Consider the following 19774-nt stretch of genomic DNA (forward strand, 5'->3'; position numbering starts at 1 on the left):
ACACAGAATCCTGTTGTCTAGGAGAATTCTTAGAATGATGGAATAATTACCAATGTAAATAACAATCAAATACCTCTGCTCTGAAAAAATTAGTTATTCTGAGATGTTGCATGCATCCCATCTTATCCAACTGTACATGTGAGGAAAAATTCTCTGATGCTACAGGTTATTCTGTTTTCTTGCTCTTTGATGAAGATGATCATTATCATCCCCCAGATAAATCTTGAAGACATCTTTAAGGGAAGCGATTGGCAAAGAGAGAGTAATCTTGGAAGAAAAAGAACCTATTGAAAAAAGATAATTTTTTATAGATGCAAAGGAGGCAGAGAAGGGTTACTAGTGGAATACACAGGTTTTCATCTCTGAATCAATACTTCAGATATAGCTGAGGTAGTCAGCGATCAGAAGTGGTGAGTCTGCAAATGCTGCAAAACATCCAAGAGGCAGAGATTATTAACAGCAGCATTAGTAACGCAAAAGAAGGAAAATAAGGTTAAAATAATATTAGCTTTCAGAATAGCATTAAAACATCTCAAAAGAGAATACAGTTAAGAGAAATCCTATCTTCAGGACGAGGTGAGCTAGTGATCTAACAGCTGTTTTCTACAAGATGTTTTCAGATGAAAAACAGCCATTGCTGCACTCAGGGCAAAAAAATTAAATTTGCACTAGACTAACTTCTAAGATTGCTGCTGATCTTTCCAACATTCATCAAAACTCTCCTCTGATCTGTTTCATTAAAAAATTCATCATCTGTGTTTGCTAGGTTCAGTATGGACAGCAAAGTTCATCGTAAAGTTCTTTTTAATTAAAATATTATTGTTAAGCTCAATATTTTAAAAATCACTACTAAATTCACAGTTTGGGGTATCCCAAGTGATGCTGTATCTAAATTACTGTAAAGATAGCCTGTGCATCCTGCACCACCATCAACATCATTGGTTTTGCTGTTTCCTGTCTTCTTTCAAGTTTCACATAGGCTCCCCAGCCTTGCGGCTATTATCATCCAAACCAGTACATTGGATTCTGATGCTGCATGGGCTTTCAGGACGCTGTGCAGAACAAATCACCATCATGGCCAATATCTGGAGAGCTGTGACATTGCTAGATGTGAGCTTGGCTCAGTGACTCCATTAGCCCCATCAATACACATGCAATGGCCACGTGAGCAGCTATGTGATATAGCAGCAGTCATTTCAGAAGAATCATTGACTGACTTACTGCACAGACACAGAACTGACAATTAAATGAACTAACAGCTTCAGTTTGCTTGCCACGATCAATTTAAGCTACAATGCAGTCATGTGGGGAAAAGTTAGAAGCAACATGACCAAGCCTAAGCCACAGCTCCCATTTTGTGACACAGTGTCTTCCAATGGAGAGTTTTTCTGTCAAGGGCAAATAAAGCATCTTAACAATCATTTTCATTGGTTAATCTTAAAAGTGCACTTTCTGATACAGGGCAATATATTTTGTCCAAGAAAAGTATGGAACAATTAAGTAGAACAGCTGCTTAGTGGGCTTAGGATCCTTTGCCCTGAGCAGGGAAACAAACTCCCTGTGTCTGGAAGGGAGTCTACTGAGTGTTTGTATATAACCCATACCTGGGTCTGAGTCTTTGCTGACTCACATAACAGGTATTTACATTCATGCAAAGACTGAAACATGGTCACTCTGAGCAGACTTTTACAGCCACTTTGCAGCCCACAGAGCAGGCGAGTGGAAAGCTGGTCAGCAAAGCCAGCACTGCAGATATTACATGCAGTAAAACTGCTATTTACAGTATATTTTTCCATGCTCCTGTTAATTAACTTTGGTTTTCCTTCATTCTTGATACAGGAATGGTTTATTTACTTTTCGTATCCCTATCCTGTCTGAAAAAGGTTGATCACTCTTTAAAACTGATAAAAAACTAAGTCATACTGAAGTGGTTTTGTGAAACTTATCCAAGCTCTTCAGTACAATTGACATGTTTTCCTTTTAACACTGAAATGGCAGAGTTGAACAGACTCCCTGGAGACTCCACAGACATTTTCAGTAGCAACAAGAACCCATCCCAAACATAACTTCCAATCTGTCATCCCTCCTTGAATACTAGAAAGAGCCTCTTCCCCTTATAATGTACTGAAAACAACTCTGTAAAACAAAAACACCTCCAACACTCCAGTACCACCTGAATAACTTTCTGAGATATGTATCCCAATGCCACAATTGCACCCATGTAGATCAAGTCAGAAGGATTGTGCACTGCCATTTCTCAAAACCTACCAGCATGGGAAGTTCCACTGTGAGATACACATTTCTGCCAGGGGCAGCATATAGCATCTTGGAATTTAAAAGAACCACTAAGGAGAAGATGCACACAGAGGGAAACAAAGATTTATTGCAAGCTAGAAAGCTTGGGGAGTCCCCTCCAAAAAAACCTAATTTCTAAAATAAAGCGCCAACTCAGTAGTAGTTCTATGTAACAGCAAAAGTCAAAAGTTATAACAGAGAGAAATTTTGGGGGTTTTTTAGGGCCAGTGACTCGTATTCTTACAGGCAAGTAATTAAGAGCATTTTCCACCATTAGCATAGATATAGGATCTCTACATTTCTGGCAAAGTTATGGTTATTGTGGAAGCAAGAGCTTTGATTTTATGACAGCAACTGTCTGTAAAAATTCTTAGTAAAGTCTTAAACTTCAACAATAAAGTTAGGAGACTGTTTTCATGGTGTTATTATTTCTTGTAGGACTGCAAGATTACTCTAAAGAAAAGAAAAAATTAAGATGCATTGTTTGAATGCGATTCCTCATTCAAGCAAATGCATCATTTACAGAACATATTCACATTTCTCATGCTCCAAGTTTATGTAACAGTGTGCTCCCTTTCCAAAAATTTGCATGCAAGGTCTGAAAAATTTTTCTCCTACTAGGAACAAAGTCCTACCCACATACATATTAGAACCTTTTCAATGTCTTTTCAAAAGGAGATAGGTCTTGGGATAAAACACAAGATATGAAAGGCCTGAAGACTGCATACAATTCTCTTGTGAACCACAAGACATGACACTCTGACAGCACAGCCAGCCCCTGAGCATTACTGTACGTCTGCAATCCAACCTGTGCTCAGTCCCACAGCACAGCTGCAGTCCCAGGGGGGCATTCCCCTGAGCCCACAACACCTGACATCCCTGGCACCAGCCCTTACACTATTCCTTGTGTCTCAGTCCCAGTGCCAGGGGCTGAGCAGCCACAGTACCCAGCACAGAGGCACCATGACAGGAGCTGGAATAGAAAACAGGATCTGAAGCTTAATTTGCCCTGACAGAAAACAGAGACAATTAAAACCAGTGATACGATGTGTGTGCACCTATACAGAAATCACAGCAAAGGAAGAGAAATTGAGTACTATCCTACTATCTCTGCTCAAAAGAGGACTTCTACCAACTTTTTTAGGACTGTATCAGTCAAAAACTGACAAAGACATAGTATTTCATTGTCTTAAGATATTTCTCAGTTCCATGGCACATGCATACAAAAGATAACAACTTTGGTTTCCTATTACTATGAATGCATTAAGCACAACATCAAAAGTATTCCTGAGACCGTTTTGTTTATCTTCTGGCATTGAATTTGATATGACTAGAAACAATTCAAAATTTGTTAAAATAATTTTTAAGCCAAATATTACCATCATCGAAGCTCATGCAAGTGCTCATGCCCATACACTGGAAAAATAGGAATATCATATTATATTTGTCATGATTATTGATAGTAAAACATTTTAGGACAGGTTGTAAGAACAATTGAGAGTGGTAAGGAATGGCTGTATTATTAAATTTCATCATTGGCCCAGTGGACTCAAGACAGCAAGTACACAATCTCTTTCTGGTTTTTAAATTATTATTTATGTGGACTCAGCTGTCCTCTATTAAGCAATTTAGTATAACCACGGACCTAAAAAAGCAATCGTACAGCTGAACAACATACAAAGGTTTATCATCTGTATGCAACATTGCAGACTTTTTGCAGTTTGAGTACCTAAAGTGCCATTCAGAAAAATGTGTCACCAAAGGAAAATAGTTGGAATTAATTTAGCTGTCTCACTATAGGATTGCAGCCTAATAACAAATTCTCCCTGATGTCTTCCTATTCCTACTACTGCTCAGTGAGGTCAGACAGGAGGTTCAAGGGGACAGGTAATTTATATTGTAAACAGTATTGGCTTCTTGGTCTACAGTTAATCATCAGTTTTATTTCAATGGGAGTAGTGATCAAACAGAAGACATGACTTGGTGTGTGACCAGCTCAAGAGATGGTCCATCCTCTGACTACTAAACACAACAGAATATTAAGAATCAACCTTTGCAAGCACCAGCTGATAGAGTCTTTGTTACAAACTGCTGTGAGGTGTACATCCCCACTGTTCATAATATCAGCCATTTACTAGTGTTCATCTTACTTCCTGGAATCTTCACACTTCCTCCTGGGAGAGGAGGCCTCAATACAACCTTTCCTCCTGCACACTCAAAAGCTACACCACCATGAATCAAAACAATTCTCTCGCCTATTCTGTACTGAAGGAACTGTTAGTTTCTTAGAAGTGGCATATGACCAACTGCTAACACCAAAATCGACATTCCCAAAACTAAGACAGGGTAACAGATTTTGTTCAATGCCTTTAGGCCTTTGAATAATAAGATGTCAGCAGCCCTGAACAAGCAGTCACAGAATCAGTCACAGAATGGTTGGCATTGGAAAGGATCTCTGGGGGTCATCTGACCCAACCACCTTGCCCAATAAGGGATACCTGAAGCAAGTTGCCCAGGACTGTGTCAAGATGGATTTTGAATCTCCAAGGATGGAGACTTCACAGCCTTCCTGGGCAATCTGTGAGTGACCACACTCATGACAAAAAAGTGTTTCCTGATGTTTGATAGCAGCTCCTGTGCGAGCCCATAGCCTGCTAGAAAGATGGCAGAGAGAAACTACCTGGAATACTATGCAGAGTTGGAAGACAAGAAGGCTTTGTTAAATGAGAAGACATTAAACATGTCTATGCACAGTTATAGCCTTCATACACATAAGGACCAGTTTTTCCACTCTGTAAGTGGTCCCGTTATGAGCTTTGTGATACAGCTTCTGTGACAAGCTCAAATTGCAACCTTCTGCTCTTCTGCCTCTGTCAAAAGAACAGCCTCACTCTCTGCAGTGATGGACAATATAAATAAATTACAATGAAACTTCTGCAAACTGTCATCTGGAAAGGGCCAAGAAGTCTGATTTTCTTCATTGCAGAAGCTTTGGGTAGGAGTTTGAATCTTTGTTATGGGTTGTGGGGTTTTTTCCTAGAAAAAATATTAGTTTAACGTTTTTCAAAATATTTTGCCTAATTTTTGTGGGTATATCATCAAAGCATATTAGTTTAATACTTGCTATCATTCATTTATTGGAGAAAAATCATTAAACACATGTCACTTCAAAACTGCATGACACAATATGAACTTGAAATGACTTTTATTTTGGCATACCAGTGCACTGAGTTAGAGTATTAAGAAGTCCCAAGTGTTGCCTGTTTACAGATGCCAGACAGACTACTACTATGGCTCTAATGTGCTCAGAGATTGTGCAGTGTTTGAGCAACTGTAACTAACTGAAAATAGTGAATTAGCTATGGGGGAAGATTCACAGCTTACTGAAGGGAAAAGCCACTACTTCAAGAAAATGGTTTAATTTGTGTTGGAAATTTGACCAAATAGAAGTGGAAATTTTGACCAAGTACTCACTTTTGTTAGATGCTGCTCCAGGGTTTGTCCTCCTGTCTTGCAATCCATAAACTTGTATCTTGGGTCTAGGATACTTCTTCCCTTCCATATGGTTCTCACACCAAGTCTGTAAGAGTGACAGCTGAATGAGTCACAGTTATGCTTAACTTCAAGCACAAAGGTGTCTAATTCTAAGTCTTAAAAATGCACATGACTTCATCGTAAAAAGCCACAGGCTGCTGCAACACAGATCTTCAAAGCACTATTAGGGAGTGCACAGATGTGTATGCCAACCCTCTGCACCCACTGCGCCATTCTCAGGACTCAGGATAGTCAAACAAGAGTCAGATTTCCACTCATTTCCTGAGGTTGTTCAACAGCATCTGATGGATGCTGTGGATCACTAAGATTCTGTCCCCTGGACCTTTTAACACATTTTCAGGCATCCCCTCTCACATCAGGGGACTTCTCCTGAAGAGGTGCAGCACTCCAAGACAAAGACGTGACTGATTCTTATATCTGTTCTAACAAGGAACACCACAGCTAAAGCAGTTGTAGTGTTTCACTGTGTTCAACTGAGGTCCTTCTCCTGAGGCCTAACAACACAAAAGGCATTTTGTAATAGCTCCCTTTGAAATCAAATTAGCGATGTTTCAAGGCGTGACCCGTAAAGGGCTGCTGTCCCAAATGGACATGTGTTTGACAGATACAGGTTCCACCTAGCGCCCCTCTTGAAGAGTACAGATGGAATCAAGATGTGTGAACAGAACTCCAAAAGGGAAGCCATGGGATATCAGGATATACAGCAAAGCACTCTGCCTCTACAGTTAAAAAGGAAACAATATCAGATACAGTGTGAAATAGCTCACTCCAGCTGGTAGGACAGATTCTGACAGAATTATATAGGTATGATTATTTAAGAGAAAGATGTTATTCCATATGTGCAAAAGCCAGCAAAAATATAGCCCAAATTAAATTATATAACCTTGTGCCAAATCCTGTAAAAGTCATAAAAAGTCACAATCTCCTACTTCCATTTGTCCATACACTGCAAAATGCTAAAAGTTATTGTGGGCTGTAGCACAGAATACCCGTGAACAGAATTTGGAGACTAGGAATATCTAGAAAGCAGCCTATTTTTACCTGACTAGCTATAAAATTAATGGAAAGGGTAGAAAAGAAGATGGGCTTTCAAGTTTGTCACAATGTATTTGCTTATGTGACAGAAAACTAGCGACCCCCTTGTCCTGCAGGGTCAGTTTCTCTGGAGCAGGAATGAAGATGAGAACTCCCATCCACAGTATACAAAATAGGAAAGCATTTGGTGGTTGGACTTTCTAAACATCCAAAGGTCCTATTTGACTGTACAGAAAATTAATTTAAAGCACAGCAACTTCCTATTGCAGTCTAGGCCCCAGCTCCATAACTCATTTTCACATGAATTCACAGAAAAGAAAAGAAATCATGCTAGTATATCAAAAACCCCTATAGCAGCCAAATTAAAAGAAATATCTGCGGTCAGGAACTCCATCAACTACCCCTTGTTGCCAGTGTCCTCTGTCTGAAAAGGGGACAGGACAGAGATTAACTATGTGTATTTTGCAGAGTCCAGGGCAAGACATAGGCTGTGCATTCACTATGTGTCAAGACCAGACACTTCTGAAAAAAAAACCAAAACAGGTACTTTAGGCCAGGACTAGGAGCAAAGTCTAAAATACCACAGTGAGAAATGCCTGTGGATGACAACAGCAGACCTCACTGATAGTAGAACTTAACTCTTACACCAGACTCCCAATGGCTCATTTCTTCAATGATCTTCAAGTTCTGCCTCTGCTAACAATAGGAATGGCAACTGCTTCAGGAAATGGAACCCATTTCTACCTTCTCACAAAAAGGATAGTGGAGTATGCCATACTCTACACAGTTCAGGCATAAGATTATAACCAAGATTCGGCCCAAGTTCTTCTATATCTATCTTTTCAGCTGCATTTAATTACCTAAAAATCACTAACACTTGTGATTTCCATGTTATTTTTTCAGGAAATTACTTTAGAGACCAGGGAACTGTCACAGTGATCACAGAACTATGTGCAAGTGCCATCCTGATAAACTCACCATCCCTGAGAGACATACACCACACAAGATTCAAATCCTGATATGAAATGCCAACCCAAAAAAAGTGGGAATTCAGCTCACTCTCCATGTTGAAGCAGATCTTCCTCAGACCGCAGAGACGGTCAGTTGACTTTGATCATTCCCTCAGGGCAGGAGTGAGGAAACCAAACTTCTACCACTAAAATTTGATGGTGAATGATTTTGCATATGAATCCCAGTGTGGCCACAGCTCTTTCTCTTGGATTATAAACATAGTTACAGCTTTGATTAAGGAGTTAGTTACTGAATGGTAATAGGATCATTCTCATCTGTGCCTCTTTTTCAGCAGCAGAGTGACATCCTCCTATTGTTTCCGAAGCAGTAACTATTCGAGTTCTCCATGTGGACTATAAATTAACTTGGCCCCGGAAACTGTGCTGTTGGAGTAGTGCATTAAGAAAAAATATTTAAAAAATAATGCATTTGAACATGGACTAAAGCCCAAAGGCAATGATCAATCTGCCTTGTCACCCAGGTTAGTGAACAAGAGCCAAGACTTAGGCTTTGAGTTCCCCTCTAGAGTGGTACCTTTTCCTTTTCAGTCTATCATAACATAGTTACAGCTTTGTCTCTCAGTAGTCCCTACTGAGACTCCAGCGATCTACACTGGCCCATCATGAATGTTATTTTTCTTGTGTTACTATTGTTAAGAGCCAATAGAAGATATCCAGGAAGGAAATAAGAGTCTGTGTTAATGTGATTTCTGTCATCCCCAAATATCTTAGATTACATTAAATATACTCTTTCTCCACTTCCCCATTTCAACATGGCTTCCCAATGTATATGCTATAGAAGTAAGCTTGCATTAGCTCTATATTCACTACACAATTGAACAAGCCTGCGACAGTTCTTTGGGATTATAGCTACTTGTCTGCAAACACGGTCAGATGGGTTCAGAATGGGTTCTGGGTTGGAGCTCATCCCTGAATGGTGCCTATAAATTATTTGAGGAATCTAGTTGGTCCAGGTCTAAAGCCTGCCAGGGACTCTTCTAACACTGAATTGTAGACAGTGTGGTGCTTGGGAATGTTTCCTCACAGTTTTCTCTAATGGTATAGATATTGCTGTAGACAACCAGAAAAGAAACTCAAAATCATACAGAATCCAGTGACCAGTGTTCTGGTTTTACTGTTATTTTCTTTTGTTTTCATTTAAACTCCTCATCAAAACTTCTACAGATTAATATCATATTTTACCCATTTACAAAACTATTCAATGCTCCTATGAACACCTTGATTAGCTGTCAATATATTATCAAGCTTAAAGCATTATATTAGACACTGGAAATATTACAGGTACATAAAACACACCCAGAAATTATACAACCCTTTCAGACCAGAAGGAGTCTGTCTTTCAGACCTCCATAGAGAAAGAGACTGAATTTCTCTTAAGGGGGTACTCAATCTGCATCATTCAGCAGATCTAAAACTAACTGAGTCACATTACAGAGCAAGCAAGCATTTACAGGTCTCTACTCTAGGACAGAGCTCCTCATCTCTTGTCTGAGTGTGACAGCTCCCACGCGAAGGTCACTGGTTTCTGGGTTATTCAAGCATTCAGTGTTGATGTAGAGTCGATCTGTTCCCACTCAGTTATGCAGCTAGGGCACATCACCCCTCAGTTTCACCATACATTCTCAAACACACAGACAGACACAAGGACAGTAGTTTTCAATCCTTACAGAATGGAAAAGATCTTCCCTGCTCAGAGACAAAAATCCCTATCTCTCCCTGGCATCATTACTTGGTAGCAATAACTCCAAGGTGTTGAGACCACATTTAGCTTTACAGAATAAAACATAACAAGCTGTCAAAATGTGCATAAATAAATTAGAGTCATTATTCCAGCTTAAGGTTCTGGGGACATAAGCAATCCTCTTGAACTTCACTGTGACATTTTTTGCAGCAAGAGCCAAGCATTAAAATTACGTCCTGTATACAGAGAGCTGTAAATGCATTCTGTCTTAGGGCCTGGCACTGCAGCACAGAAATCAACAGGCCTGCCTTGGAATAGAAAATGCAGCAGTTCAGGGCCAATTCTCTGCCCCTGAGCACAAGTTTTATGGCACAGTCCATGTCCATATGGCTAAACTCTGTCCTGCTCATTCCCCGAAGAGGAGTTCTCATCCATATCTGCCTGCTTGGAAGAGTCCCTGACTCTCATTGCTGCCCTGACCCATCTCTAGGCCCAGCTGTAGAGAGCATTGGCTGGCACGGGCAGAACCATGCCCCAGAATGCGCTAACACCCAAACTCCACAGGTCACCAATGCCACTGCTCCTGGCCCTGCCCAGTGTACCAATACAGCCACAGTCTGGGACTTCTGCTAGGATACTACCCTAAATGCTTACCCTTTTGTAAGTGACTTCCAGTTATATACTAAGAGAAAAAAAAATATACGAGGAATGAAGACATACAAACATTTTGTGTGTATATGGATATAAAGGAGCTGTACCAGGTAAGACCACACACCCATCACACCTGCACCCCTAACCAATTACATAAACTTAGGAAACAGTGTGTTATCAGGGTAAGCATACAGTGATACCTCCTCAGCACAGTCCCCTGCAGCCCTCTGTGACTCAGACTTCCTGAACAAAAAGTAGTACCCTGGTATTTAAAAGCCTTCTGAGGATTCTTCTCAAAGAAAATTAACTCTGGAATTAAATGCCGTATAATTAAAAATCCCGTGAAAATAGGCTTCAGCAATTTGAATTATAAACAAGGACCAAACCCCTTCATTCAGAAAACACACTTTACATCAAAAGAACATCAAAACAAGGATGAACAAGAGCAGCATCATTACAAGAAAGCCTCAAGCTGAAAGCTACAATCTCTAAGAGCAAAATGACACTGACATTATGACAGAAAGCTTTTGCTTGAGCTCAGTGCACATAAAACACAACAGAATCAAATTTTGTAGTGTATTCAAGGCAGAACCTGCTATGGGAGAAACCAAAACAAATGGCTAGTAACTCTGGGAAAATGCAGGATCCCTTCTATTTTGCAACCAACAATTTTTAAAGCAATTTTTTTGCCAACTTTTTGTATAGCACTTTAAGGTTTTGAAAAACAACCATGGCAACTGTGTCTTTGGGTTCTGATGGGTATTTTTGAGCTACTTGCTAAATCCATATTAGGAGCTGAGGCAGCCGTGGCAGTATGAAGGATTGTTCCATTCCTGAGTGGGAAACATTCTTGCATTTTGTCCAGCTGAAATACTGTATTTCCACTGAAAATGCCATACTAATAAGCTCACTGGTGATGTTTATCTAGAAATTATTAAGACAGAAAAACTTTTCATTTCTCTGTCTCCCCTTCTCTTTCTCTTCAATGTGGGATCAAGTGGGTCAAACCAAAAATCTAAATGCATTTTTCCCCCAATTATAAAGGCATTAATATTTTGTTACTTTTTCCTTGATGTATCAAAAACATACCAAGGTAGAATCATCTTGCTTTCCAAAACTTTTTGTTGACCATGGAAAGGAAAGACTCCCTAGAAATTCACCTAGCACAGAAAAGTTCTTGCTTGCACTGTGCTTACTCACAGTGTCTCAGAGACGCAAGGTTGAAGACCCATGATCCGACTCCTCTGAGATTTCTCCTCTCCTCCATGTACACTGTAAACATGACACAAATGCAATCCAATATTTTTATTTGGGAAATCATGGAAAGTTACAGAAATTAATTTGGAGCAGATGACAGAACAATTCCGACTAGGACAGAAATCAGGAAGAATACTGAGTCTTCTGCCAAACTTGGGAAGGAGGTAAAAGACAACAGAGAATTCATGCTTCTATAGACCACTATCTGATGCATATTAAAGGAATGCTGGTTATGTCATTCGATTCTCTTCTGCCAAAAAATCCCTCATCTCCAAAATGGTGACAGCAGTACTGCCAACCTCACAGGGATCCTGTGAGGACAATGACCTTCTGCCCAGTGTTCTTACACTGGGCAAGTATTAGATGAAGGACAGAAGAGCCCATCATCATGGCCATCACTATGGCCTCCTCAAATGCCCAAGAAGAATTATAGGGCTCCTGGCACGCAGAGCAGATCTATTCATGTGTCATCGTTTTACCTAAGCCAGCACTGGCCTGGATTCCTCAGATCACTAATTCACCTTCAGCTCAGAACACAACCACTACACCAATGCAAGATAAAAAATACAGTGCTTGCAATCATATGTGTAAGATCAAAATAATAGAGAAACAGAATAAATTAATCTAATGATATCAGATAGAATATATTTGAGTTGCAAAGAATTTAAGAAAAAAAAGCGGGGGGAAACCCCAAAACTGTGTAAAATAGACTAACTTCAGACTAACCAGCAATTCTAGTAAGTCAGCCATATAGCAAGGGCTCAGGGATCAGCTTGGAAGGAAAAATAAGCATTCTCATGATGTGTAAGCTGTAATGAGAGCAGTGGGGGTGACACAAGCCCCTCAAAAATATTCCATTGTAGGTGCAGCAACATCCTCCCAGAAGGAACAGCTTCATATGACAGTGTCCCAAAGTCCCTCACACCCTGTTAGTGATCTCCATGTCTTGGAACATATTATGGGAAAAACACAGAGGAATCACAAGATATCCCTGCAAATGGGTTAATACACAGGAGAGGCAGCTTTACAGAAAGACACTATGAAGTTCCCCATTTCTTTTCCTCTCAGCCTATGTTGTGGCACGGTAAAGGACAGACATAATAAATATGAGAATCACAATAAATAAATAAATAGATAAATAAATAAATAAATAAAGCACCCTAGGAAATATTTTTCTAAAAATAGTCTGTGTACAAGATTATATCCTACTTCTTTCCACTCTGGTGGTTACAGGCCAGCTTACATAGGCATGCCTTATCACTAAAGAAAGGCAATTAAATATGGGAACGGATGTCAAGTCAATGACACAAGTCTGCGTTCTTGTGAAACCATTTCACCATTCTTCCACAAACTGGAAAATATTTAGCAAGAGGTGTGCAAACGAAGCCCAGGTGCAAGAGTGCTTGAAAGGTATCATCTCCTGGAAGCAGATCTAGACAGAGGGATTCAGCACGAAAAATATTTCCTTATTTCACCAGATAAAAAAAATTTTGTTCCTCTGGCCTGAAAATATTTCTTACTTTCATTTTGAAACTTCAAATTTTCTATTCATACTTCCAACAACAAGCTGTCAACTCCTGTTACAAAATTTACAGTGTTTCACAGAAAAACCTACTGACCTCAGCAAAATATTCTTCTGCTTGCTCACACAGATCAAAGCATTTGAGCCATTGGAAAATGCAGCAGAGAATAAAACATTCAGCCATTAAAACTCATTTATCCATTTCGTTTTTCTCTAACAGCCTTTCAGAGCTTCAGTTCAGTGACAAGAAAACTTCCCAAATCTGAAAAGTGGTCAGTCTGCACAGAAAGCACTTTCCAACAGCTCTGATGTCTCCTGGTGAGACCCTACGTTACTCCAGAAGCCCCAGGGATACACACTGTAGCAATATAAGGGCTGAAATTTGTCCTTTTGAAGACTTAAGTGAGACTTAAGCAGTACATAGCCTCATACCAAGTCTTCTTTGTGTTGGCACAAATTTCACCCAGGCAAGACAATATTTGCTCAGGTGCAGTACCTTGGGTGAGAGTTAATCCCTTTCATTTCTGACACAATACTTATTATGTACAATAACTAATAAAAGCCACTCTTGAGATCGACAACCTACACATTTTCAATTTCCTCTCATGTACTGTAGTCTTTCATAAGCTCCTTTGATCCTGTATAGGTGTCAATCTTTGCATGCATATAGGTCAGAAGAAAGTTCATCTCATGTTAATAGCACAGTCACCTTCAGATACATTGATTTTAAGCCATTTCCATTTTCAATTTATCATCTTACTTTAGTTATTGCATTCTTCTCAAAGATATGAAGCCACAGAGACTGTGATTTTGCTTGGACCTGTATTAAAAAGGAAAACGTCACGTCAAATATCAAAGCTTTCTTCTTGTCTGGCCAGTTGAAGACACACATACACACTGTGCTCTTCCCTGTCAAGGGAAAAGTGGCCCATCTGAGGCAGAGTTTTTGGGGCCTACTGACCCTGGAGCAGCATTCCTGAGACAGCAATTGTTCTGAAATCACATAAAATGCAGAATCAAATCATGTGACCTCCTGAAATCTGAGCTGAGGACTCTGAATTTGAGGAAAGGCAGAGGGGCTACCTGATGCAGGCACTCCCAGAAGAGCTCTAGGAGTGCTCTTGTCCTCATCCACCGCCAGATGCTGAGCACAGCCCTTCACAAGTGCACAGGCTGGATCTTGCTGCAGCCTGAAATCCCTGACCAAAGTAAAACATCCTCCATAGCTTTTTTTTTTCTTTTTTTCCACAAACCACTGACACTAAAAGTTCTGCCTTCTTTGGTGTTTCAAACAGGACCAGAGGCTCCCAGTGACAAAGTGCAAGACAAGAGGGCCTGGACTTAATCTTTTCTGAGAAGGCAAACCTTACAGAAATGTTTGTTTTTGCTCTGCTGCTCAACATTCCAGCTAGTGGGAAGCTTCAGAAACTTGTTCCAATGGCTTGTTTCTCCTGCTCCCTCCCATGGCAAATTGAAATCAATATTTTTAGATTCTTGTCATTCCCTTGAAGACTCTCTCTCCCTCCCTCCCTTTCTGAGGTCACACAAACTTTGCTTTGGACTCCAAACTATTAATTTTTCACATTACTCATTTTAGGTGTCTGAAAAGCTTCTTACTCATCAGCCCATAGAAGGAAGTATTCTTTTTCTTTTTTATTTTTTCTTTTCCTTTTAAAGAAAAATAATAGATACAGATCTCAGCAATGGAAATTAAGTCTCTTCCATGCCATTGCAACAAGATGTCTCCAAGCCTGACTTGAAGTCCCTCCTCCTTGGCACACGCTGGCTTTGCTTTATGATCAGAGTGCTTTGCTTCCATAGGCACAGGGCACAGCAATAAAAAAAAAAAAAAATCTGTGCCAATTGAGGAAATCGGGAGAGCTTTTCTAACCAGGCAAGGTAATTCAGGGAATCGTAGTGAATTTGAATTAATTTTCCAGAGGTCACCAAACACTGTGTCAAACATTACTGACTTTGGTAGCCATGAGCTTAAGTTAGGCTTACACTCCAACTAGGGTTTAACAGCTGCATAGCCCAGTGTCAGCTTCAGGAGCTCAGCAAGGACTCCTGTCAGCTATGCCTGGAAAAGAGATGATCATGTAACAGGAAGTGGCCTGTGAAGCAAGAAGCAGCCTTCCTCATTTACCAAAAGTTCCCTTTTCTGCTCAGCTCCTCTTCCAGACTCATTTGGACTAGCAGAGGAATATACCAGCGCAGTCTAACCTGTAAGCAGGGAAGAATGTTTGTGCATCTGATTCCTCTATCTCTCTACCAGAGCTTTGCTCTTGAATCTCCTGAGGCTCCTGATAACCTCTTATATTACTGCAGCTGTTTGTTTAACAAAAACCCATAAAATGCTTGAGGTTGCCACATTGCCCTTTTCTCCTGTCCACACCCAGGATTCTCCTCATCTTCCCACACACAGTAAACACTTCCCCACTGGGTCCACATTTGTTGTGATAACTCACCAGCCCATTCAAACTTCAACAGTGATGCACTCTGCAAGCTTGTGCAGTGCTGTCAGGTAAGACTTGGATGACGCACTCAGACTTTACCAGTAAAACAATATTTGTGTTCTCAAAACCATCTACTGAAGCCTCCCAGAATGCCATAGCAAGAGCTACATGGTGTTTTTAAGGAAAAAAAAAAAAAAAAAAGAAAGGAAAAGAAAGAAAATATTTTTCACCAGAGACTTCAGCAAGTCAGCTTATGTAGACAGTTTGGAAAGCATTTTGCAAAGGCATAAAGACAGTTTTGTTCTGCTCACTTATACAGTTCCTTTGGTTTACTACAAATTGGATGCAAGTAATACCATAATCAAGTATTTCTGGTTTGGTCCTCGTGTGGGCAGAATACAACTGAAATCTAGATGATCCACATTTTTTACATCAGATAAGCCAGGATGACATACAGGGCAATACAAACCAATATGCAAATGTCCCTATTCAGATTTTCGGTCTGAAAAATCTGCTGAGCTACTTGTGCTTGTTTGGAAAATGTCTTAAGCCTAGATCAGCAAGAAGGTCTTTCCTTGCTGCATTGCTTCATGCCTGCCTGGGACAAGGTCCTGTGCAACTATTTCTGTGCTTAGGATGTCTGTTTGAGGTATGAGTCCTAAGTCCCCTCCCCTGCAGACTCCTGAGAATATACTCTGACAGACTGTACTATGTACAGTTTCTTCATTCAGTTGTCTCTTGAGATTCCCTTTTTGATAAACACAAAACTCTAAATGTACACAAATGTGTAGCATACACAGCCAAAAGAGAGAGAATGAAAGCATTAGTCAAGCAGTATTAACAACCTTTGTTTAATACTACAAATATCTGGAAGGATTTCTTTGTACATACCTTTCTGGAAGTCCACAGCCTATTTCCCAATCAAAGACAACATGCTGCCCATGCAACAGCAATAAAGCTGTCACACCGCCTTCGGCTGTAACTCACAATCTGTCCACATCCAATTCTTCATTGAAAAATAAGAAGGTGCAGGCCCTAAATCTGGATGAATTGACTGGCAAAGGGCTGTGTACCTAAAGTTCAGCCCACTTTTTTCTTGGCAAAAGCATTTAAATCCTCTAATGGAGATTTATGTAATTTTGTCGGGGTGCCTTTACCACAGAGCCTTCAGAAATTGATCATGCTTCCTCCACAATCATGGAAACACTCCTAAGTTAGCACAAAATTACCTTTCAAATTTTTTACCTCATTTTTTCCACCTGTCTCTCTTCACCAAAACACCTATACTGGCTGAAAATATCACATACTATATATCATGCTTATGGAGAATTGATCTGTGATAGTTAACAAGATTCTGCAAATGATTAGGACTGTCATATCTTCAACATCTCTTGAATTGTTTTACAGACTTGGTTGCATTTTGATCTCAGACTCACAGACATCTGTAAATTCAGTACCTTTAGAGATATTGTCTTATTTTGCAATTTCAAAGAGCTGCATACTTGTAATTCATTTTAGAGACAAATGACCAGCAATAAATTACTCCCTTTTTTTTTTTCTTTTTGCTACATTTCATGTTTCATTAGAAGATGCAAAGCACCCTGACAAGCAGGAACTGAAAAATAAAATATTGAAGCAGGAAGCTCTGTTTGTAAAGATGTCAGTTTAATGTATGCAAAATGAAAGATATTTTATAAAACCTATTAATAAAAATATTCCCAAGCTAAACCAAAGTTAACTGCAGTGTTTCTGGTCTACTTCAAAGAATATTGGTTTCATAACTAATTATCTCACAATTACTAATATTTTTCCTTGATGAACTCTGTGCTGCCTCATCCTAATGAAAGTGCTGCAAGGTAATACAGCAGTTACATGACAATGCAAATAGGACCCATTCAATTTGCACAAAAAAGGTTGCAAGGAGCAATTAGCACTTCATTAATATGATATAAAATGCTAATTTGCCATATATCCCCAGCGACTCAAAACTCCTTTCCATCCATATGTGCAAATAATAGTTAATATGATGCAGTGTGTGTGAACCAGGTTCATGGTGCATTAGCTGAAATCCCTGTGTCAGTTTTTAGTATAATAGCTATTAGTTAATATGAACAGTAGCTCACATTTAACCTATGACAGAAGTGTTAAATGATAAAATGATCTGTTGGCAGCAATATCTCATAATTCCACCCTGGTAAAGTTCTCCCTTCCTTGCTATCCAGGATGAAGTATTGGAAACTGACTTCTAATCTAATTTATAAAGCAGATTGAAATGAAGTGCTGGTAGCACTCAGCTCTGCTGCTCAGCATTTTGAGAAGCAAGATCATTGCTGGTGAATTGCACAGCTCAGGCGTTCAAGCACTCACTGGCAGCTTCCAATGATCAAAGTATTTGACTTAAATAATTGATTTATTTATACCAGTAAAGAAGCTCCAGGGGGTTGTGAATATTATGAGATATAATCACACCACTAGGGAATTAGAGACCCTCAGATGTGCCTTGTGCTTGCTAATGCCCTACGGGTATGATTAGGATATCACACATCAAAGGAATTTGCTCTAAATTTTTTCATATAATAAATTAATAAAAATAATTTATTTAAATAATTCCATTGATTTAACAGGACAGATCTGATGCAAGATACAGTATGCAGAGAACTACAATGAAGTGTGTTGATCTAGGACACTACAGAAGCCCTGACCATGTTCAGTTAACACCCAAGCACCAGCAGGATCATCTGGCTAGAGGGTATCTTACAAGGCATTATCATCACCTCAAAGCTTACTGTCTGCAATGAGCATTCCCAGATATGTCAGTCAGCCTGCATTGTCTGAGATGGAGTAAAATGGTGCTCTCTAACAAATCCTTTCAAGAAGGGAAATGCTGATTTACAGTGACACACAAGGCAGTACAGCATTCAGGCACAGGTAGGCAGAGCATGGCCTGCAATACCTCATGGAGAACCCAGACTCTGCTGGCCAGATTGTGTATTCAGATATTTTAACATCTACCTTAATGGTTTATATGGTTTGACCATTGCAGACTACAAGGATTTTACAGTCTTTAATGCATTTCTTACCCCAGCATAAAAAAAAAACATTAGAGAAGTGTTCTCAAATCAGCTGAGAAATTGAGTTACCCAGAGACCAAATAACCTGCTCAAGGGCACACTGACACTCTGGGCAGACCACGGGATTAAACCTGTACTGACTTTCTGCAATACACTTCAGAAAATTTTAGAAATACACCAGTTTTTCCACAATGATATCACAGCAACAGGCAATTAACATCATGTTATCTTTAACCTAGTGTGCTGTAAGGAAAGTATTTAGATGCTCCACTTTCAGAAGTACAATTCTTGTCTTTATCCCATGACCCACAGGGAAGCATTTATGGCAGTGACAGAAAAAATAAAAGCATCTTTTTAGAGAAGAGTTGTGAAAAAACCCTGTAGATTCTTTGAGCGCCATAGAAAGGCATGAAGGCAGAAAGCAAAATCTGGGGGAAATTTGTGCCTTGGACAAACTAGTACTCCAGGTGCAAAATATGATTGCTGTTCTTGGGTTGCAGAAAGAATGAGTGAATAAGACTCTTTGAAACCATCTTAACTTCCCTGGGGTGAGGCCTAGTCTGTTTTACATTGCTTTAGAGCCCTCCTAAGATGTTGTAAAAGAACTCCAGAACTGCAATGCTGTTTAAACAAGCCATGCAAGTTCTAAGTGAAGAAACCAACCACAATTATAAATTCCTGCAAAAGCAACATCTCCATCACTAAAATAAGAAAGGGAGAGGCATCAAAAGATTTGTTCATGCCTATGGGAAAAGTCTGAGATTTTGTTTGACTTCCCCACACTATAACTTCATTCCTATCTTTGCATATGTGTTCTGATTTAGGAGCAACAAGCATTGTAGGCGCTGGCTAGGTCCATTATCAACTCATGCCACAGAATGAGATACCCTTGGGCACATCACAAATCAGACGTCCATCAAGTGCTTTTATTGCAAGGGTTGCATCTGAAATCAACTTCAAATGCACACAAAATTCAGTCTCTCTCTAAGTGAGCTCAAAAGAAACTCTCTTGTCCTGGAATTTCAGGATTTGAACTGAGCCTAGTCATGCAGTCCACTGAAAGTGCTACATGTAGCATGCTGTGTTGAAAATAAATGTACACATTTTTCTATGTTTATACCCCTTTTCCTTTCTTTACCTCATTTTTCCAATATGCACATAATAAATACAGCCTGTCCTACAGATGCAGTTTCACTAAAGTGCACCAGAGGACTTTTTAA

The 19774-nt window shown here is 39.7% G+C and overlaps 1 long non-coding RNA gene across 6 annotated transcripts in view; it reads right to left on the reverse strand.

The window, feature by feature from the left end:
- Positions 1-19774, reverse strand: part of LOC136287292 (uncharacterized) — a 180801-nt gene that overhangs the window by 148690 nt on the left and 12337 nt on the right. For 5 of the 6 annotated variants that reach the window (XR_010720133.1, XR_010720132.1, XR_010720130.1 and 2 more), the window contains one exon: positions 5770-5875. This is a non-coding gene — a long non-coding RNA (uncharacterized lncRNA). Of the gene's footprint in view, positions 1-3587; positions 5332-5769; positions 5876-19774 lie in introns of those variants that run through there. The other variant, XR_010720134.1, reaches the window with a different exon arrangement.

The sequence above is a fragment of the Chamaea fasciata genome, unplaced genomic scaffold, assembly GCF_029207755.1.
Source record: "Chamaea fasciata isolate MVZ Bird 193981 ecotype frontalis unplaced genomic scaffold, bChaFas1.0.hap1 SCAF_3, whole genome shotgun sequence".
Taxonomy (NCBI): domain Eukaryota; kingdom Metazoa; phylum Chordata; class Aves; order Passeriformes; family Sylviidae; genus Chamaea; species Chamaea fasciata.